At 38.2% G+C, this 20518-nt stretch overlaps 1 protein-coding gene across 13 annotated transcripts in view; it reads left to right on the forward strand.

Annotated features, from left to right (window-relative positions):
* The window catches only part of LOC131677187 (serine-rich adhesin for platelets), a 945885-nt gene that overhangs the window by 847112 nt on the left and 78255 nt on the right, over positions 1–20518 (forward strand). The gene's annotated exons all lie outside the window — the stretch shown is intronic.

The following is a 20518-nucleotide window of genomic DNA, read 5'->3' on the forward strand; positions in this document are numbered from 1 at the left end:
TATACCGTGTCCCTTGAGCTTCGGTATTCGCACCTTCAATTGGGCCTCCAGCGACAACCTCCACCGATTTACCAATGACGAACGGGTTTCTTGGCAATGGTACGCCGTCTTTACCTGTCAGCTGCAGGAATGTCAGTTCACCAAATTTGTTCGTCGGATCCATAAATTCCGGTAATCTCCTTTGGCTTGACCCTCCCGGATCACCGCTACTAGCGGCCGCCATCTTGGATTACACCACCAGACGTTGGAAACTGCTATGTGGCACGGTCACCCGATACCAACCCCAAATGGACAAAAAAGGTGAAGAAAAGGAAAGATCTTACCTTATTTGCCCCTTCAACGTCGACTTTTTCGAAGTGTTCCAACACTTTTGGGCCACACTGTAGGCAGGCAGAATCGCAGCTACCTTTTTTTGCTTCTACGTTGCCTTCAATGAATTAAACGTGCAAAAAAAATCACTTTTCAATTTTTTCCTTTTTTCGCTGTTTCGACACTTTTGGCATGCACTGTGGCGCGTCCAATTCGCACTGTACCACACTGTACCACTCTTTTTGGTAGATCAAGCAAGAAAAAAATTTTTTTCTTTTTTTAAAAACTTTTCGTCAGTTTTCCAAACTCGAAAAAAAACTTGCTTCCAGCCCACCGTCACCGTCACACACGCAGCCGGCACAGCCAGTGAATGAAACTAGCCGGGCGACCGCACTGGTAGCCACAGCGATGGCTGGTTGTTTTGATTTTATTGCCGCGTGGGTAAACTAAAATCCACTTATTTCAGCCGTTTCTTCACCGATTTTCGTGAAACTTTCACTGTCAGTCACTGAAAAACCACTTCACTCGTGTTTTCGCTCAAAAATAAACCGCGAAAATCGCGAAAAACACCGAAAAAACACAGTGTGAAATTTTCGAAAGCGCGTTGTATATACCGTACGGAACGGTGTTTCCAACTCAGATGGATAATAATAATAATAATAATAATAATAATAATAATAATAATAATAATAATAATAATAATAATAATAATAATAATAATAATAATAATAATAATAATAATAATAATAATAATAATAATAATAATAATAATAATAATAATAATAATAATAATAATAATAATAATAATAATAATAATAATAATAATAATAATAATAATAATAATAATAATAATAATAATAATAATAATAATAATAATAATAATAATAGTAATAATAATAATAATAATAATAATAATAATAATATTCTTAAAATAGCAAAGTTAACAGAATTAAAAAAAAGCGGAAAATCCAAGCTGAAATAATAAAGCTAATAAAGCAATCAAATCGACAAAATTAATTAATAGTATTATTAAAATTGATAAAATATAGCTCATAATAAAATCAGTAATATAATTAAAATAATTAATAATTTTAATTTTAATAAGATTGTAAAATTGTTAAAATGGATAGAATTAATAAAAATTTTAAAGTAATGAAATTAAAAAAAACTATGATAAAATAAAAAGAAATATTAATATTAATCAAATCTATAAAAAATTCTAGACTTAATAACATAAATTGAATTAAACTTTTTTTTCATGAAATTAATAAAATAATTAAAATAATAAAATTGGTAGGAATAATAATATTGATATAATGATAAAATTAATAAGAAAAGAATATAAATAATAATCATAGAAAATAAAAATAAATTGCGATAATATCGAAATTGATAAGTAAATGAAATAAATGAAATCAACAAAATCAATAAAATCTTATTAAAAGTAATAATAATTATAAAAGTAATAAAATTAAGAAATTTAATGAAATTTGCAAAATCCATAAAATTAATAAAACTTTTAAAACTAATGAAATTAATAAAATAATATAATTTATAAAACTAATAAAATTAATAAAACAATAAAATTGATATAATTAAAAAATCAATTAATTTTTTTTTATAATTAATTAATTTATTTAGGCCCAAATGCGGTAGCTCGACGAGGCCGATTGTTTGTTTTTTTACAATAAATAAAAAAAACAGCTACGTTAAATTTTTGGTCTCGTTCAGGCGCAGCTTTCTGCTGCGTGTTGAGATCCTTTTTCTAGGGGGCGAAATATTGCCAGTGTTGTCCACTGCAAGTTGAGGTTCATTTCGTTTGTCTTTCGCGTTATCGTTCACGTCCATGTCCTCATCCGTACTACTTTCCTGCTGCTCGCAGTCGGATGTTCCAGTTTGTGTTTTACTCTTAAGGGTCGTTTTAGTATGTTCGTTATCGGCATTCGTTTCGTTGTTGTTGTTGCTGGTTGTTGGTGCTTGATCCATAGATGTTGGTTTTGCAGCTGTTAGTGGTTTAGCGTAAGATGGTTGTGTGCTGATTTCAGTTGGATTTGAGTTTTCCTTAACAGTTTCTACGCAAGGTTTTCCGAGGTGCAGCTTCTTCGTGCAGAACTGGCACGTAGGAATTTGCCCTGGGTACGTGACTAGTGATGTTTGATGAATGAGAACATCGTCACTTCCTAACGCTGTGACGGTTATGTATGAGGGAATTGGCTTGGTCACACGCATTCTCACCACACGAACACCGTTAGGGATGCCCGGGAAAAAATTCCTCCAAGTCTCATGTGTAACGGAGTCTACTTCTCCGTTTTTTGCAAGCATTTTTTAATCGCGCCGTCAGGGGTACGCGTAGCCAAATCATGGACACGAACTTCTACAGCGCCGTTCTCGATGTATACGGGAATGCTATATTTAACATTGCCGCATTCGGCGGTGTGCTGCATGTTGTTTCGCGAGGCGAATGACTCAGCTTGGTTAATGTTGTTGAACGAAATCAGCACGCAATGTTTGATATGATGCATTTGTAGGGTTTTCACTTCAGCCAGATTGAGTTTCATCTGCACTTTTAATAACTGTTCCACTTCCCGAATGGCTGGTCTTACGGGGCATTTCGAAAAATCAACAGCAACACAGTTCAACCGCAGCTGGGTTGCTTTTTGCTGGGCACCGTCACTCATCACTAAATCGCACAGTAGGTATAGGCTATTGTTATATGGACTGCTTGTGTGATAGGCACCGATTGATTTTTAGGTAGAATTGACTGTTTCACTTGCGCGGGACGATTTTTTGCTTCTGCTCAGGGCGAGATGTGAAGACAAACTGAATTAAAATTAATAGAATTAATAGAATTCATAAAATAGACGATCAATTAAATTAATTAAAAAGTCAGAACAGACTCAAAATGTCAACAAGCTACAGTGACATTCGACTTTTGCCAGATTTGGCATATGTTACCATAAGCGATGGCAAGTGCCAAAAAATATTGCACGACAAGAATTCAGTACGCGCAGCAATGCTGCGTCAAGCCAGCCGTCATAACGTGGAGTCGTAACGTACCGTAGAAACAAAAAAAACGGACACGTTTTTTTCGGGATAGTAATCGCCATCTGGAGGTGCCGGATAGAGAGTAGCTGGAGCTGCTGAATCGTTTCTACATTCTACAAAAAGCTGTGTGGCACGGAAGGTGGCATGTTGACAGACTAACGTAGGGTTATCAAAAGGTGGAGGCAGCATGTATGCATGTATGCGTGAACGAGATATAGGAGTTTTCTAGAAATTGTCTTTCTCTCTTACTGGGATTAATTATAGTACGGAGAAGTTGAGATATGTGATTGGCCCTCAAGGAGTGCACTATCGAACTGACAGGTGGTTAATAGATTCCTATTATATCCTCACCTCTAGGGGGTTGCGGTTTAAAAAAAAAATACCGTCAGTTTTCGAGAGTGACTCTCCGGGTAAAAACATCGGTCTTCACCGTAAGCAGGATTAAATGTAAACGCCCTGTCCTTTTCTGAGAAACAGGTTTGCCACTGACTGACAACTCTCCCGGCAGCAGTGTTCATTCCAGTTCCTCTCAAATTCACCGTATGTTTAGGTAGGTATGTGGGATTGATACGTGATGTTTGCTTATTTATTCACGCTGATGTACGTCGGAGTATGAGTAGAGAGTAGCAAATCAACATTCGCTTCGAGTTCTTAGAATTCTTTCCCCCGAAGGAACATGTGGATGACGTGTATGCGGCGAAGCAAAGCCTGCTATAACGAGTGACATGTTTCTAATCGTTTCGTGAGATAACGATGTGCGAACGATGGACGCAACTTGGGTAGGATGGGGTAAAACTGGCCAATCGTGTTATATTTCATTTTAAGGTTATGTTTACCCACTGAGAAGTCCAAAAAATTGTTTCAAAATCGTTCAACACGGGTCCAACGATGGACGTTCGTTGAACGGTTATTTGGACGTTGTCCAAATTGGTCCAACGAACGTCCTTCATTGGACGATTTTGAAACCAACCGTTCTTAGAGGGTAGGCTGATGCTCGAGTTCAATTTTGCAATGGAAGGTAATAGTTTTGATAGAACTTGTGCTGTTGACACCAAGAACTGCGTTTAATCTATTCTCACTCTATACCGAATGGTGCTTTTCGGGTAGGATATGAGCAATTGAAGGAGGTTGTTCTCTATTGTGGCATATTTTAGCATACATTCTTGTGGTATGTCGAATAAGCTGGAATTTTTTTTCTGTAGCAATATTACACACATCTGAATGAGAAGGCGGACAGCTTTGGGTCGTTAAAACGAGTCTGGATGGGACGGATTCAGTATCAATTCAAAATTAGTAAAACAATACCGAATTTATCATTATTATGTCAATTGTTTTACCTTACTTCAAGTTCCCAACCTTGTTTTTTTTCTCTCTCTGTTGTTTAAGGCTCTAAACTTGCATATTCTATTCTACAAAGTAATCTTTAGCTAATTAAATGTCGTGCCTATACTAACATTCCTCTTCATTACACTATAGTATCTATCGTATTAGCTTGCTAAACTGAACCTTGTTTCGATTTTGCTTGTCTCGTCAACAAATCATAGCATCTTTTCCATGCCGGACGTCACGCTTGATCAGTTGTTGTCTTTGAAATTCAAGTTATGTTTGAATATAGCGTCAATCTGGTACTAAGTCACTGCCAGTTTCTGATGCGACAAAATAAAAACACAACCCATGGTTTCTATTCTTTTTCATCTCAATAGACTAGACAAATTAAAAATTTTCTTCAAATTTCTATTTGAGTTTTTCCACCGAATAAAACTCATCCTGCCACCACTCCAAATACAAGTCAAGCATTGTTTAAATATTTAATTCGAATAAACATTTCCCATTCAATTCAAACAAAGCGGAAGCATAACACCGGTTCGCATTCCCTGCCCGACTGAACACTAGCCGCGGAAAAACCAAACTCCAACACACGCACCATTTGCAGAACCATTCGGAGAATTCCTTCGTAGTAACCAAACCAACCAGAGTAGTATTCACAGTCTGCCCGGTCCGAACCACCGAAGGGAATGGAATGTTTCGGTCCAATGTTTGCACATTCCTCAGCTGATGGTCAGTGGGTGTGTGCGCGCGATCGGAACCCGAAAACCCGGTTCCGTTCCGGGTCAGTTTGCTAAAGCAGCCATGTCTGGAGCGGGAATTGGAAAAGCTTTTTCTGAACTATTTTCCAGTTTCTGTTGAATCAGCCATCCTCGGTCTGCTGAGTTTCTGTGGTGGTGCGGAAGTGGTGGTACGTTTTTATTTCGTTTGAATCGGAATGCTTTGATCGGAGACGGCAGGATTTGATTTGATTTTTCAATCTTTGCTCGATATAATACAATTCATTTTAGCTGAATTTTACTGATTTTAATTGTGGCAATTTTATACCACACCTTAATGTTTTGAACACAAGGGGGCAAGGATTTTCAATTTCTGAAAATTTTTCTACGTGGTTAATGGACGGTCCCCGGGCTGAGTCGAATGTTGCACCCACTTTGTAAGTAACTTATAGATTTCGTTAGTTACAGCTCCTGTTACTCGATGGAATTGTAAGGTGAACTACCATGTGTCTTCATCGTTTTCAAGATTTTTTTATTTAAAAAAAATTATTACTCCTAAACATCTGGCACTGCCAGCTAAATTTCTCGATATGTTATGCAGAAGTAAATGATCTTTCAAATAAAAATATAGTTGTACACAGTTTCTAAGGACTGTCGCAGTGAATATTAAGAAAAACCAATTGATACGCAAATTTTCCATACAAAATCATGTATCCTTAAAAGTTTCTTGTTTTGTCTGGAAACTACATTTAAAAACTTTTCAAGCTAAAAAATATAAATCAATGAAAACGGTCCAACGGTTAAAAGTGCAGATTTTTATAAATTCAAGTTTCAAAAAATTACGACTTTTTGGGCCAGTCTAACATGAAAAGCGGCACCCTAATGACGAATTTAAAAAAAATCGTGCCTAATATTTTTCTATATGGGACGATCATACCTAATATTACGAGCACAGTATGTTTGCAAGTACACAGCGTAGTCTGAGCTTAACAAGTGTTTTGAACTAGGTCAACGAAGAAAAGAGCTAATGGAGGCTAACAACACTTTGACCACACTATCTTCATTAAGCTTAATTGCGACTTTAAACTCTTGACACGTTTCACCGGCATCTACCATCAATCAGATCATATTGACTCAAGAGTATTTTTTTAAAATGGCGTAGAAATGCATTTTGCACAACAAAACTATCCGATAAAGAGTTATGACATCTCTTACAAAAACCATTTTTTTGTTAAAAGACAAAAAAGTCATTGTTTTTTCAACAAAAGTAAAAAAATTAAAAAAAAATTAAAATTATCTGTAATTATATCATGAAGAAATTATTAAATTAATTAATATTAAATTACGGATTACGGTATTGCAAACAAGTTCTAAAGAACCTCTGATAGACAACTTCATTAAGATGGTTATTGCATTACGCCTCAATAGTAGTGCATCGGGGAGACCGACAAGGTTTATGGTTGTTTTGTGTTTATTTATATTCTGCACGTGCCCAAGTAACGATCACCCATCGAATGAATGAAAAAGTGGAAGCATAGAGTCGGGTCTCCTACTGCGCGGATTCCTACTACGCGGATTCCTACTGCGCGGACACGTTGTCGGACCCCTCTGTACATTGAAAATGTCAAAAACAATTGGTTTTCTTCTGCCAACAAAAAGCTATTTAAAATAAAACTTATGACCATATTGCTGAAAATTTTTCCATTTTGAATATCAAATTTTTTACTAGCTGCTCACAAGTGCAGGGTGGCCCTCCCTACACCTCCTCAAGAATTTTGCTAAAACATCTTTCCAAATTATCAATTTTTGGGATATATTGCAATCTACCGTGTATTGAAAACTTTTACGCTCACTAGCGCCGCATGGTGAGAGTATCCCGAACCAATATTTCACCATCGGGCAGTCCTTGACATCTCGAGCAACTTTGCTGAACTCATCACCCTTCTAAATTGCCATCATTTGAAGATATTCAGTATCTTCATGATCACTAGCGCCGCCTAGCAGCTGATATTTAATTTAATCATTACCTTATCAAACAGGGCTTGTCATCCTCAGAAAATTTTCAGAAAACATTTTCCAAAATTATTCAATTATTCTTACTGGAAGTTGTATTCTCCCTAGCACCGCCTAGTGGCTGGATTTTGAAATTATCTATTCGCCTTCGGGCAGCACTCGATCCGTAGATGAATATTGCCGAAGATACCACACTACTAAATTATCATGATCTCGAGATATACAATTTTAAAAATAGGACATGCTCACTAGCACCCCTTGGCGGACCTAGTTCAATTTGATTTGTCTATAATCGTGTAGCCCTTGACCTCCTCTAGAACTTTACCAAAAACACCATCTTTCTAAGCTATTAGACTTTTGAGATGTATCATATTCTATAATGTGCTGAAATGCGGTACGCTCACTAGCGCCACATAGTGAGAGTATCCCAAACTTATTTGTCACCCCATCTGGTAGTTTTTGATTTCTCGAGCAACTTTGCTGAAGTCAGTAACTCTCCAAATATTCTCGTGATTGAGATAAAGAATGATTTTGACATTAGTTGAACATTTGCATTCGCACTAGCGTCGCCTGGTGGGACAATTCCGAGTTATTATTTCCACCATTTAGAAGCTCTTGACTTTTTGGACAATTCTTCCTGAGACACAACCTTTCAAAATAATTAGTTTTTCGATATATTTCATGCTAAACCCATTCACTGATAGTCACTTTCACGACGAGAGGTTCGATTTATTTACTCTCTTTTAATGCACCCCTGACGGCACAGTTATCAACTAATTGGTTATCAAATTACTCTAAATTGTAGATCTAAGTAAGCACAACAACTTTGCTAAAGAAAGTATGTCGCTAAATGTTAACGCAGACGAAATATTCGACCACAGCCCAAAGCTAGTCAAAAGTCCATAAGCTATGGGATTCCTATTACGCCAATTCTTTTTTCACGCCTTTTTTCATTATTCGCGTAGTAGGAGACCCGACTGTATTAGTGTTACTGTAGTAATTTGAGTATTGGTGACAGCTGGGTCAGGGAATGAATGCAGAACTGGCGTATATGATAGAATAGTGGGTAATCCTTCCCAGAATTCATTGGTCCCTTTTTCCGGTGTTCAATTCGTGTATTCAATTCGATTCATTCGGGAAGATCGAACTGGATAAATTAACATACGATAAATTTACCGACGCACGTGAATCATCAGTCCGGAAGTCCTTACCCTCGGTCCTAGCAGCCTCATGCCTTCAGTCGAACTAACCAAAAACCTGACGTCCATATTCACTAAACAACGCGTCTTATGGCGACATGACCGGGGACCCTAATGATATGTGAAATCTTACTCTCTTCTAGTATTCAGCACGTTAACATACAAACGCTTAAGATCTTCGCGATCATCCACGCACACAAAATCTCGCGGTCTCGCAAACATGAAAACACCCAGCTGATTAAGTGAATATTGTAGCAGTAATAAAATTGTAAACGGGAGTATACAAACGCCCATGTTCACGCGATAATGCATCGGTCACGTCCGAAAATTCCCACCTTCGGTCTCAGCAACCTAGGTCTGTGCCTTAAGTTGTACCAGAAAAATGACGCTCATATTCACTAGACAATATGGTGTCATGACCGGGATCTCTAGTGATATGTAGAAATCTCTTTTCTTCTACACCAGTGGTTTTCAACCTTTTTCGTTCCATGTACTCCTTTCCAAATATTGATCCTTATCATGTACTTCTTTGGTGAAAATTGCTAACCACCCTGTCAGAAAAGAAAAAATATTTTCAATTGAATGAACGCCATAGTATTTCAATTCGAACTCTGTTCCTGTACTTTCTCAGACAGCATTTTTATTCTTGATTCACTGAACAATATTGATATTGATAATTTACCCCGCATAATTCAACCCTTACATTAGTCTAATTCACCCCTGGGGGTGAATTCACCTCCGGTTGCAAACCACTGTTCTAAATAAATTAATTAAGTATTAATTAACTAAAAATTAAGTATCAGATTAATCGTCCAAGTACACACGTGAATATGCGAATGGCCACTCGTTTTCTAAAATCGAATTTAGGCACGCAAAGTTACATACACGCTAGCACACGCGATAAACACGTTCACATACAAACGCTCGAGCTCTTCCAGACTATCCACGCACATACCTGCGCCCGCGATCTCACAAACAGCATAACGTCCCGATGACTAAGTGACTAAGTAGTAGCACTTATAACTTTACAATCGTGGTCTCAAGGCTGAACCTATAAACGCCTTCAGCTGGACCAATAAAAAATGACACTGATATCTACTAGATAATACGTTCAATGGTGACATGACGGGAAACTCTAGTGATATGAAAGAAATCACTCTCTCCTAGCATCTGAACCGTACACGGAAAATTAAGTATCACATTCACGGTCCACGCGTGGTCTTCCAAGAACACACGTGAATATGTGAATGGACACACGGTAATACAATAGAATTTATACACGCTACCACACGCGACGCGATCGATCACGTTAACGTACAAACATTCAACCCTTTCGCGACGATACACGCGGTCGTGGGAGTCCCTATACCCGCATAGATCTGATCTGTACAATGTACAATATAACATTTAAAATCGCGGCCCGTCGCAATTGGTCTTAAGCAGTGTTTCAGTGGGTGACATTTCCCATCTTGTCTGCAATGGTAGTAAATGATTCTGGTAAAAACTATTGTTTCTCCATTAAGGAGAAAAATGTGGAAGCCATCTTTGCGCGTGCAGGGCATACAACCTGTAACTAAATTAGCTGTGGAATTTGCGTTTCAACTTCATTTCATCACTATCCGACACTATCTTAGTAATAGGACTAAGCTTCTTTTCTTGCGGGACATCACGCTTGACTAGGGGTTCGCTCAGGAACACAAATTGCGTCTTCGTTTTTTTAGAGTTAGCGTCAATCCGGCGCTAGCTTAGTTCTGTCACTAAGTTGGTGTCGGATTCTGATGAGACGCAGTCGAAACGCAAATTCCATAGATTTTCCTCGTCGAATTGTATCGTATCGTTTATTGGGGTTTTAACCTTTTTCACTTTCAATATAGTATTACTTTTCCTATAGCACGAAGAATATGCCAAAAATGTGAAAACGAATAACTTTGTTAAAGAAAGTGATAAGATATATTTTTCTAAACGATATATGAATGTCAAAATCGTTAAAATTCATTTTTTGGGATACAGTGCCATCTACATGCATTTTCGAGTAAACCAGCATTTGAAACGTATATTGTATTTATCAAAAGAAACAACTTTGCTGAAAACTGTTTTGCTGTTTTTTTTTCTAGGACGCTTCCATAAAAAGTTAGAACTGTTTTAGATCGGTTTCAAGTTATCTAGATCAAATCCAAAATTTCCAGAAAATGGCCAAATTTTCCCCGCAATACTTTTCCAAACACTCTAAAGTCTAAACCGATGAACTACATACCGGATCACTAGTCGCCAGTAGCTTTCTGGCCTACTGCGAGGCCCTTAATCCTGGCAGGATTACGTTTTTCATTGTCAATGCCACTTTTTCTGTTTTTATTAGTGAGTGATTTCGTTAATCTCCCATGTACCCTTTGCAGCCATTTCCCATCCACCAATTCTGGACTGAACTGGACTGAGCAACCATGAACCGAAAAGCCACTTCAATCTACTGCTGCTAGCTTAGGTTGGTCGCAGCAGCGTCACAGATGGAAAACGGAAAATTGCGAACATATTGAAGCGGAAAATTGGACGCCTAATGACAAGCACAGAGAGAGGATTATGACTTGTTGAGAGAACTCTTTGGACAACTGTTTGGCGAAGGATTAGGCCCAAGCCGGTGATGATTTAATTTGGAAGCGTCGAATTTAGAGCAGCCATTGGAATCGTTCCACCGGGGTACGGAGTTCGATGGATGTGTTTCAATTGGGTTCTTCTAGAGAAACTGACACGGGATTTCTTGATGGAAAATTAAGGGGTCAAAATGGACCAACATGAAAATGAGAATTCAAATCATGCTTTCTAATTGAGAACAGAATGGCAGAGGATGTGAGGAATGTAGAAGAAGAAAACATCTATCTAGAAGTACCGTCTTGTTATAAAACGACAGTCTAGAATGGCATTCACAATTGACTGGACTGACTTTCCAGCATACGTAATTTGTAAAGCCCGCAGAAGAAGAGCAATGATTACATGTCAACAAATCAACCTCGCAATCGTTAAAAACCATTGAATCAAAAGCCTACAATATCCCCATCTGTATCTGTCTGTGTGTGTACGTGCATGACCAATGGCAAGGAAACTACCTTCTCAAGCCATAAATTAGATCTTTCATTCCTATTATAGTAAAACACTCCAGCTCCAGCTACTGTTACACACGGTTAGAGAGCTATAGGCCTTAATTAGATTCAGCAGCACCAATGCCACGAACAAACAATCTCACACACACACGCACACCCAATCTTACATGCGGTAGCAGACATGCACTGACCGAGAACAATACACAATCCCAATCCCCCGTTCTGGAAGGAGCCCCGATGTGCACTTCCGGTTCGCAAAAAGCAACAATCGTAACAAGACATTTTATCCCATTTCCACTGCTCTACTCAGTTGGTCGGATGGTCGATCGGTTGGTCAGTCACCACACACGGAAGGCCCCCCTTTATCAGATTTGGACGTTGTTTGGCTCAAGTCCGGCTTTTCTAGAGGAGGGCAGCACTGGAAAGTGGTTGTGCTTGGGTAACATAAATTTATTGAAATAATTCTGCATATCAGTAAATATATTTTATCCGGGGACCACAAACGAGTGGCCCCCGGAACGAGAGCAGGTTCCTCGTTAGCTTGTATCAACAGCCAGCCTAGCTGCTTTAGCAGCAGTGTAAGCTGGAGTTCAGTGAAAGGACAATGTTTATTTTTCTTTCTCTCGCTCATACCGGATCGGTTTGACCATGGAGCAGGCTGGCTTGCTTTAAGACCAAGTGAAGGGTAAGGCATATGAGCTTTGATATTTAATAAACATTGGTCTGGGATAAAAAATTCAATTAACATTTTGCAATAGAGATATCTTGATCGTCGTATCGACGGACAAAAAGGAGTACTAAAACCTAAAAATTCTAATATGAAGTTGGTGAAGTACAGGAAAACTATTAACCGGGAATGACCTTAGTTGTTTAAAACCAAAATAAATGGGCATTAGCGTAACCATGAGCATGAGCATGATGACCGTACAATTTGTAGTTGCTACTACGTGATTGACCAGAACAAGCGAAATTGCACAGAGAATAAACGAATGCGCACGTTTCGAGAGTTCTATACACGTCCTTTCAATCATCGGGGAAGGGAAGGAATGTTAGTATAACAATCGTTGTTATGAAGACTGTGTATACCTCTGCATCTCCACATTTGCCACGGGAAGGAGTTTTTGTTAGTAGGTTGGGGCAAAGAGTTACCCTATCCCACTAACAGATGATTTAATGGACTAAAAGTAAATCATTCACCCAGACAAGACCATGCGTATTCCCCGCGCGTATTAAATACCCAGTGGATTCGTTTCCTAGTTGGTCAAATAAACACTAAACAAACAAAGAAATTAGTTTGCTCAATCTAAAGAAAGGTCAGCTCGATTGGCACCAACCGGCGGAAACGTGTTTCCTTACAATGCCATCAATTCAAAGAACATTAAAAATTACAAGAGACAAAATATGTGCAATTCAGAATATAACGAAATGAAGACTGCTTAATTATTTAGTTGCGTAACCGAGGTGGTTCATTTTCAAAAATAGCACTGCTGATGAATCACTTTATAAAAATAAGTGATAAGGGACACGGACGAAAATGAAAACCATAATCATGTGGGTATTATGTGTTTTTCGTTTGCTCGGGTAAATCCAAATGTTTCAAAGTGTAGATTGAATGCCCGAAGTAACATGATAATCCCGAGTGATATCCCGGGAAGTGAGGCACAAACGTTCTGGTTTGCTGGCGAAAAACCGTAAACAAACTCCTCCCCTTTTGCTTGAGAACCAAACGCTTGGAACTATGGAAATAGTTGTGTTCTTTCATGGGCGCTTTTTTGGTGAATACTTATAAAGTATAGTATAGGGAAATTTTACGGTATTATGTGGTGCATTTGATAATATTTTATGATACCTTTATAATGCTTCTATAGTGGTTTATAGTATTTGATGGTATAGAATATATACTGTGCGTTCATGATATAGTATTTTATGGGTTTTATGGCATAATTTATGAATTTTTGTAGTATGTTTATATTACTTTTATGGTACTGTTTAGGGTGGATTTAAAGGTTTTTAGTAATTGTAGAATATTTGTTGTATTTTTTATGATATTTTATGGTTCTTGAAAGGGTCGTTTTGCCGAAAGCCATTTGGCCGAACGCTGCTTGACCGATTGCCACTTAGTCGAAAGGGACATTTGGCCAACTAGGTCATTTGGCTGAACACCAATTGGCCAAACGGGTCGTTTGGTCGACTGTGATTTGGCCATAAGCCGTTTGGTCGAATACCGTTTGACCGAATTCTGTTTGACCGAATGCCAATAGTTCTTGGCCGACAGCAATAGGGGAGCCCGGGGCTAGTTGGCGGTTGGGGTAAGTTGGCGGAATCCCTTTTTCTCTGTTTCTATTAGGGACGACCCATAAATGACGTAGCGATTTTTAAGTGATTTTTAACACCCCCCTCCTCCATCGTAGCATTTCGTCATAAACCTCTGAATACCCCTCTTGTTATTACGTAGCTTGACGGTAACTCTCCCCCCTCCTTGTCCCCGTAAAATAAAAAAAAATTAAAAAAACGATGTTAGTTATTCCTCTTTAAAAAAGCTACGTAGCATGACATGACCCCCTACCCCCTGTCGTCACACATCATCACAAAATGCAAAACTCCCCCTCCCCCATATAATGCTACGTCATTTATGGATGATTCCTTAGACATATAGCGCTGCCTCTTCTTGTGTAGCTCAAGTTATGTAAAACCCATTATCCAACGAGTTTTTGTTGCAAAACGATTTGTTTGGTGGAAGTTGCGGGTGATATTGTATTTTCGAGCATACCAAGTAAATTTTCTAAATTTTAAATACTTTGCGTGATTTTCAATCTATTTCCCGAATGATTATTGAATGCATCAAACACTTTTAAAAAAATCTGAGATGTTGCCAACAGTCTGCTCTTTCATGCCGCGTGTTCTATTTTGCAAGATCTACCTACATCAAAGCGGGAAAAATTTAAAACTGAAAACACCGCCAACTAGCCCCGGTCTCCCCTACTGCCTATTCTGTTTGACTGCATAACCATAATAGAGACACGGATACTACCTAATTAGGGACCATTCATAAATAACGAAACGGAAAAATTGCCCAAAATTGACTCCTCCTTCCCCCATGTTGTTACATGTTGTCATAAATTTCTATATCCCCCCTCCCATGATACGTTGCGTTCTAGTTTGCATGATACGTTACGTTCTAGTTTACTCCCCCTTTTCCATATGTCACAATTTGTTGTATCCCCTCCACACCCTAAAAGCGTTACGTAATTTATGAATGGGCCCTTAGTAACGAACATGATTTGGTTGTCTTGAATTGAATACTGTTAATTTTTTCTTGTATTTGAAATATTCATTGTTATTGGTCTAAGCATTCTCCGGATATTTTCATTCTTTCTAGCATGAGCTGTTCTTTCCATACATTTCTTTTATATCAGACTGCAGGAAAAAATGAGCCAGAATTTAGGTATGTAGGAAGTATAGCACATTTTTGCAGTGGCGTGGCTGGAAATTTAGTTTGATGAGGATTTTGATAAAAATCGATGCTGTTTCGAAAATGCTGGAATTTGATGTAACTTTGATAAAATATTGAGTTCGCAAAGAAGAAGAATCAATATAGAGGAAAGTGGCAGCACTGCCGAACCGCTCGGACGTGTCTTTCTGTTCGTGCAATTTCCAAAGTTTTGCAATAGTATATTATGTGTTTGACGGAAAATCGAAGTCAATCATTCACATAGTCATTTCTTCTGTAGAGTTACGTGTTAATAAGTGTGAATAGCGTGTAAATAGAGAGATTTTACGTAGTGATTATATCGTCACATTCTGATAACTTTTTAATGCATGCGCGTGAATCTAGCCGCCAAAAGTAGCCGCCGCTCGTTTGGCGTAGCGCCATCTATAAATGACTAGTTGATGCAACGATTTCACTGATGGTGGAGAAGAATTCTTGCACCCTAATTAATTAAGAGCAGGTGAAATTATTAAATGTTATTTTTTCAATGTTTATATATTTTATCCAAATAATTTTCTAATTGTAAATACGGGCTAAACAAGGTAAATTACATCCATTTTGCACTGAAATATTGTTGAATAAGCTCCTCATAAATAACCTGCCCTACTAACACAAACTCCTATTCCTGAAACATCTATGAAAGTAGTATGGGTTCCTTGCACTTTCGCAAGTAGATGTTGAACCAACTTCTTCGACGATTGTAAGGAAGTGGCCAAGTGTACACTGTTCCACTATGAAGAAAAAGCGTTAATCCCAAATGTTTTTTTTTTCTTACCACACGATATGGTGGATATCTTGGTAAATATTGGCTGATCATTGTACAGCCACCCACGATTTGTGCAATCGTATATGCTATGCTATGCTACAAAGAAGAAGAAATATTCAATTCTCCATAGATAACTTTATTTTATTGTATGTTAACGAAACCAAAAAATAGGTTCAGAAACTTTTATTGTGGTTTGAAAGATTGAAAGCTTTGAAGAAGTTTTCCAGCATAAAACAACGTATTTTTATACCATAATTTTAGTAATATATTCTACTAGAAGTGATTATGGAGAATTAACAATCAAATTAATAGTAGTAGACTTCGTGTCTTTAATAAAGTTGTTGAGAATGTCATTAAATAATTTTGTTGAAGGTATGATTGCTACAAGTGTGGAGCATATCGTGCTTTAAAATTATACTTTCGATTTGTTTTTCTAAATTCCAGTTTTTTTTTTCAAAATATCTATTGTAGGCTTCAAAAACTCCCTCTCGCAGGTTGATGGGATTGACGGTATTGTAAACATCATCAAGCCACAATAGATTCAATAGAGTTATCTAAATATAAGGACCTTCGCTCTTTTTAGTTTTTATTTGCACCAAGTTCTACTCCTAGAGGTTAATTAGTTCTCATGTTAATAATCCACCAAACATTATGACTACTGAGGATTTGATTTATATAAGAAGCCCGCTTCAAGATGTTGATTACAATACGCCTCGATAGTGGTGTGTCGAGGAGGCCGGGAGGGCTGATATGAGCCTTTTATCTGTTCTATACCTTTCCTCTATTTACCAGCGCATAACCAACAATCAACTAGTAACAAATAGATAATTGAGAAAGGATGTGCTATGTGTGGTGATTGGCTATTCAAGTATTAGTAGTGTTTGAAGCACAAATGTATATCTCATGTGATGATCATAACTTCAGCTGTATCTTGTACCTATCTAATCTATTACGTCTCTCATATATTGTCTTTTATTTCTTCTTTTCGAGTCCTATACTGCCATTCTACACCCGTCTGCAGCTGGGTCAACAAAGATGGTGATAGTGAACGTCTTAACACTCACACATTCTCAAACGCGGTCTCAGCGGGAACCTACAAAAATGCCATCGTGCACGCGATTACGACTCGGTCCCGTCCGAAAGTCTATCCTTGATCCTAGAAGCCTAGGTCCATGCCTTCAGCTGGACCAATTAAGAAAATACGCCCATACCTATTAGACAACACGTCTCATGGCGACATGACCGGGAACCCTATCGATATAAACGATCCCACTCTCTGCCAGAATTCAAACCGCGCACTGAAAATTTAATATCAGACTCACGGTTCGCGCAACCATTCAAGAACACACGTTACAAAATCACGTCAGCGCACAAACGTTAGAGCCCCTCGCGATTTTCCAAGCAACCTACGAACTCGCAAACATGATTACACCCCGGTGATAAGGTGAAAATCTCAGCACTCATAAACTTACCAACACGATCTCAAGCGTCAACCTACAAACTCCCGCGCTCGCGCCATCATGAATCGGGATCGTCCGGAAGTCTCTATCCTCTGTACAAACAATCTAGGTCCTTGTTAATTAACAAAAAAAATAATAAAATTGAAAAATAACTCCCATATCCACTAGATAAAACGTTCCATGGCGACATGACCGGAGACTCTAGTGATATGGGGTAACTCTCTCTCTGTCAGAATGTGATCCGTACACCGAAAACTAAAGATCAGAATGACGGTCCGCGAATATATGAAGCGCCGCAGGGTTTCAAAATCGAATTTATACACGCGAAGTCACATACACGCGAGCACACGCGACAAACACATCAACATACGAACGCTTAAGCCCTTCGCGATCATCTACGCACACCTATGCCCGAGATCGCGTAAACTTGATAACACTCCGGCAATTGTGTGAACGTTTTAGTACTTACGACGTTACAAACGCGGTCTCAAACGCGAACCCGCAAACGCGCGCGATCATGAGTCGGTCACGTCCGGAAATCTTTAGCCTTCATTCTAGCAATTTAGGTCCATACATTCAGTTGGACCAATCAAAAAAAAAAAATGAAGCTCATATCCACTAGACCACGCGTTCTACGGCGACATGAATGGGAATTCTAATGATATGTAAGAACCCACTTTCTTCTGGAATCGGAACCGTACACCAAAAATCAAAAATTAAGTATCAGATTTACGGTCCGCGCGCGATCATTCTAGAACACACGCGAATATGCGAAAGGCACACGGTTATAAAATAAAATTTATACACGCGAAGTTCATACACGTTAGCACACGCGACATACAAACGCACACGCGATCGAGCACGTTAACGTACAAATGTTCGAGCCCTTCGCGATGATACACGCGATCGCGAGTCCCTACGCCCGCACATACTTGAACCGTACAATGAATATCACATTCAGAATCACGGCCCGCTACAATTGGCCTAATGCAGTGTTTTTTTGGGCGACATTGCCTGTCTCGTCTGCAAATTGTAGTACGTGATTCTGACGGGGAGCCCTTCCGAGAACCTAGCTCTACAGCTCCAGTAGGACAACTCTCGAAAAAAAAATATCTATTGTAGGCTTCAAAAACTCATGCCTAAGACAAAATGTGACTTTTTTGTATAGAAACGGCAGAGGACGTTTATCATGCACAGTAACGTCAGAATAACTTATTTTGAATATTTTCCTTTACAAATAGTCTGAACCCTGCCTGATGTCTTCAACAAAGTTGTTTGTAATATAACACGAAAACTTTGCTGAAGACATTGAGTCCCGAACTAAATTTGTTTGAAGATTAAATTCTCCATCATTACTTCTAGAAGAATTTAACATCAAAATTAGTTTATCAGATGCTGTGTTGTTTCACGTTGTAAATTTGTTCGAAGATACTTGACGATTCCGAAATGTTGTGATCTTGATGATTTTTGCAACACTTTCAAATGGCCGAGTGCCCAAAACTTATCACCTTACATTTGTGGACGGCGAAGTGCAAGCCACTTTTCCAGATTTGGTACGGGTGCAGAGATCGTTGATGAACGAGAGAAAGAGATGTGGTCCTAGGTGAATTCCTTGAGGGACACCGGTTGTTGTGTCAAAAACACTAGGTGTCTGGATTCTAAGTGAACCAGACTTTATGTCTACAAACCTGTTCATCTCTGGAGGTTCCTTGGTTCTATAGTACCCAAGAGCCTGAGTGATTTTAAGACGCTGCGGACGGTTGTCAGTAATAACCTTCTTACAATATTTCTTCTAGAATGGCTGGTTTTTTCAAAGTTGAAAAGAGCTGGTTGGGTCGGGATCTTCACCAGGAGATTTATATCTATTTAAGCGGCTATTTTTATATTGATGTTTTGCATTTCTTAGTGAATTATTTTCAATAATTAGAGAAGTTGGATTTGAATGTTTCATGTTCCACTCGTTAGTAACTGACATCAACTTGCTGCCAGCTAGACGATATATCCAAACGGACACCAAATTGGCGTCAGTTAGGCATTAAATTTAAGCAGTTCACACAACATGTGTGAACGCCTAAAGTAACTAAACGTGAAAAATCCTTAGGAACACTATAAAAATAGATTCGTTATCGGTAAAATTCAGAAACATCAAATTATCTGATATATAGTCTCGATTTCACATTTTTATCATAAAATTGCACATATTAACTTCATCTAACAACAAAATTCTTATTAAATTTACTACTTTTAGTGTAAAATACGCTTGAGAAAAGTTTCCATCCTGGAAAAATAGGGGACGTTGAGGTATTAGGACATTTAACGAAAAAAATGTGATTTGTAGAGTTAATGTCCAAAAATTTGATGTTTCTGAATTTTACCGCTAACGAATTCATTTTTGTTGTATTCATAAGAATTGTCAGCGTTCAACAAACTACATTTCATGAAAATTGATTGAAGAAACATAGAGATTTTTCATAAAAAAGTCGATTGTAAACTTATGAATGAGTAATATCACGATAACTTGTTGTGAAATCCTGAAATCATAAACATCGGTTAACTGTCGGCTCTTTTAGATGATATAGTTTATGCAACCAGCATGTCTCCAAATTATGAACAAGAATCATAACAAAAACCCAACATGCTCAGTTAACAATTAAAGTAAACCAGCCAAACATTTGGATGTAACATCATGTATATTTTTGGGTCGAACTAATTTTTTAGAATCACATATAGGTTCATGAATAGGAGACTTATTATTCATAATTTCAGGAATTTGGTCACGATTTTCGTAAATAGTTTAGTTCACGAAATCGAAATTTTGTTTCATGAATTTATGAACGGATTTTTTTCCGTGCGCTCCCCAGTCATTTCACATCACTGCTCATTGTTCCCCCTAACAGCCAAAACTTCTCGTAAACCAAGCCTGCCGGAAAATTCCCGAAGGACAGTTTGGATTTAGAACGAAAATACTGTTAGTACCTATCTGTCCAACCGCATCGCCCATTTCGGACCGAGCAAGTTGCTTCTCGGTGGTGCAGCACTGATCTAGCCACCCGCGCTTCTGCTGATGGTTCCGCTTTTTGGCTTGCCAGTCAGTGCCAA

Source organism: Topomyia yanbarensis, chromosome 1, assembly GCF_030247195.1.
Source record: "Topomyia yanbarensis strain Yona2022 chromosome 1, ASM3024719v1, whole genome shotgun sequence".
Classification (NCBI taxonomy): domain Eukaryota; kingdom Metazoa; phylum Arthropoda; class Insecta; order Diptera; family Culicidae; genus Topomyia; species Topomyia yanbarensis.